Source organism: Triticum dicoccoides, chromosome 6A (assembly GCF_002162155.2).
Source record: "Triticum dicoccoides isolate Atlit2015 ecotype Zavitan chromosome 6A, WEW_v2.0, whole genome shotgun sequence".
Classification (NCBI taxonomy): domain Eukaryota; kingdom Viridiplantae; phylum Streptophyta; class Magnoliopsida; order Poales; family Poaceae; genus Triticum; species Triticum dicoccoides.
Window position 1 is genome coordinate 506,219,471 of NC_041390.1, and position 3,443 is coordinate 506,222,913.

At 47.6% G+C, this 3,443-nt stretch overlaps 1 non-coding gene across 1 annotated transcript; it reads left to right on the top strand.

Annotated features, from left to right (window-relative positions):
* Positions 1–212: 212 nt before the first annotated feature.
* On the top strand, positions 213–374 carry LOC119319851. The gene has a single exon (XR_005154672.1). It is a non-coding gene; the product is annotated as a U1 spliceosomal RNA (small nuclear RNA).
* Positions 375–3,443: the final 3,069 nt, after the last annotated feature.

A 3,443-nucleotide genomic window follows, 5' to 3' on the forward strand; every position in this document is an offset into this window, starting at 1 on the left:
ATGGGCCTCCAGTCCAACCCATAAAAAACAGCCCGGTTGGTACCGACAGGCCCATAGACGCTGTCCTTTCTATTCGAACTCCTCATCCAGGAAACCCGCAGCGAGCACCAGGCGAGGCATACTTTCGTTTCGTTTAGTACCACATCGCCTGTCGAGGGACGTAGCAGAGGCAGCGCAACCAATATAAGCAGGGCATAGGGCAACCTTGAAACATACTTACCTGGACGGGGTCTATGGCTGATCAAGAAGAGCCATGGCCTAGGCTAGTGGCCCACATTGCACTTTGTGGGTGCGCTGGTTTACCATCTCCCCTTTGAGGGAGAGTGGATGTCATAATTTGTGATAGAGGGGGTACGTGTTCGCGCGGCCCCTGCCAAATTTCAATGTTAAGTTTTCGTCCTTTTGATTTGTAGTTTTGTTGTTATTCTGCACTCTCTTTGAAACTGTGTTTGACATTGTGCTTTTTCTCGTATCTAACACTAAAATGACAAGAATTTTGGGATGGAGGGCGGCCCCTGGCAGTTTCAGTTCGAATTCTGCACAAAGTCTGAACTTAGTTGCTCTGTATTTTGAGTAAACACTGAAGTCTGAACTTGCTGAACTGCACGGCGTCAATATCTGGAGTCTGAAACCAACTACAGTTCACAACACATCGCTTACTAGAAAGAAAAACCAGGCACCGTATGTTGACAGCAAAGATTTCTTCTGTTCAACATACTGCTTATTTTAGTAGGACGTGTTCCTTTTCATGCGGAATGCTTTTTCTTCCCTCTGTGAAAGAGACAGGTTTAGATTGAGATGATTCGTTAAACAATGCGGAGAAAATTAGAACTAGCTTGACTGCAAATGAATGAGCAAAACTCAATTGACAAATATGTATGAGCAGTACTCCAGGCAAAGAAATTCAAGCATAAGTAGGTGACTGATTGAACGCGTGCCCTCCATAGTTTCTGTCGTCTAAAGTTATTGGTGAACACTATGTCATACTCATGGATGCCAATATAAGGTCAATTTATCCTCCTTTGAATCTACACATACCAGGATAAGGTCAATTTATCCAAAATAAATCAGACAACAATCTGAGACGCATTCATTTTTTTATGGTCCCTGATATTCTTCCATGCATGTTTATGGCTAGTACTCCTGTTCACCAACTTTTCCAATGATGGTGTTTGGGTCAAAATCAAACATAGGTCAGATAATATGGACGTGGTTGGGTTTTGGTAAGATATAAGCATACAGGAATTAGTTGTACCTACCCATTCACGGAATCGACTAGTTGCATAAATTATATCAGAAAAGACTAGGCAAAGTTCATATCTGTCAGCAAATTAATTCCCTTGTTGGCTCGGATTGCTTCAAGCAGACTACAAACTAAAAAGAAAATTTACTTAAATCTAAGATACTACTGATGACTGCACAGAACAGAGCTGAATTGTGAGGGAAAGGAGAGACAAGAAACTGTTAATAAACCTGGTTTAGTTCACATCTGATTGCGCAGCTGTATTCCTCTTATAAATTTAATATAGCCCAGCTTTGTGATCTCTCAACAACCACGAAACGGGAACGACCCTGTGATCGGAATTCCAAGTTTCTCCTAAACATGCAAGCATTCAACCTATTCATTAAAAGAGACTAGGAATTAATGAATTGGTTGAACACGTTCGCGCGTTTAATTGCGTAACTATATTAATTGATTTTCACCGTTCAACACGGTCATTCAGTACATATCTCTCGTGGCACGTGTTCTTTGTTTTCATACAAAGAAGATTATGAAGTATGAACATGAGAACTGTAATGGTAAATATGACATGTCCAAACTTTGCAACTGTTCCTAGTTTGTCGGTTCATCGATGCAGGAAACCAGTTGAACATACGTACATAGTTACATGAACTATTGACTTTGTTGTTCTTACCTACTTTATTGACCGTCATGATGACAATCACCCGATGCAAATTGGGAGACATATATGCCTTTTATAAGGGCACTGAAACAATTGGATGCATTACAAATTCAGGTGGACATCTTCAGGGATAACGTGTTACGCTTAGTACATAATTCTAACCATTCATGCTAACCTGAAATGACAGTGTTTCTTTAGTTTAATAGAATGGGATATACAGAGATGGGGTCAATATGACCAAGAAGAGGTAAGAAGAGTAAACAGTTTGTTGATGGAATGGACAAGAAAGGTGGTTTATCTTCCTACTGGTATCCCATCAGTATAGTAGAACCGTACAGTTTAGTGCGAAGTGCTATTAGGTTACCACGCGTCTCCAACTCTGATGAGCAGGTACAGCATCAAATTCAGTAGATTCAGATGAATATATTACCATCTATTTTCCCGTTATATAGAAGAAACTGGTAGAACCAGGGATCCTACCGGACCTGCTCCGTAGGTTGTAGGGAAAGGATGGAGCGGGGGCGAGGCGATGAGCGGGCGTGCCGGCGGCTGGGCGCCGGCGCGTAGGAGGAAGATGGTGGCGGCGGCTAGGGTTCCGGCTCCTCTGGGAGCCAGGCAATAGGGATAAAAATATTCTTATTGCTTAATCTCAAAAAGAGTCTTACAGCATATATTTATAACCTAGATAACTTGCATACGAATTAACCTAAGATAACTTGTGAGATAAGATTGCCCGGTGGGCCTTCTACGGCCGTAAGCTAAACCGGTCATAACACTTCTCCCTGCCTGCACAAACAACTCGTCCTCGAGCTGTAAGGTGGGGAAGCGCTTGCTGAACTCCTCGAGGTGATCAACCAGCGTCAAACACCTTCTCGACAGCTGAGGCGGCCAGGTCGGCGGCGACGGCGTCCTTCGGAATGTGGGCTGTAACCTCCAGGCAGAAGAGTCGCGGGCAGGCATGGCCGGGCGTGTAGGGCTCGTCGTAGTTGAAGCACAACCCTTGGCGGCGACGCTCGAGCAGCTCGCCTGAGGTGAGCTGGCGGAACGGGCGCGCCGCGGTCGCGGCGAGGGGTGCCGCGGAAGCCTGCGCAGACCGACCCTGCACGGAATCCGGCCCGGGTAGCGACCCAGCGGTCTGGGACGGTGATTCCTGCTGGATGGCCACCGCGCAGCGCTCGAATGCGCGGGCGTAGTACATGGCCGACTGGAGATCCTGGGGTCCCCGAAGCTCCACGTCCACGCGGATGTGATCCGGAAGTCCACCGACAAAGAGGCCGGCCCGCTGCTGCGCCGTCACGCCGGACGCATGGCATGCCAGGGCCTGGAAACGGTCGGCGAAGTCCTGGACCGTGGAGGTGAAGGGAAGGCGGCCGAGCTCCGCCATGCGGCTCCCGCTAACCGGAGGCCCAAAGCGAAGGAGGCAGAGCTCGCGGAAGCGCTCCCAAGGGGGCATGGCGCCTCGTCCTGCTCGAGAGCGTAATACCATGTCTGGGCCGCGCCGCAGAGGTGGTAAGAGGCGAGCCAGGTACGCTCCGATGC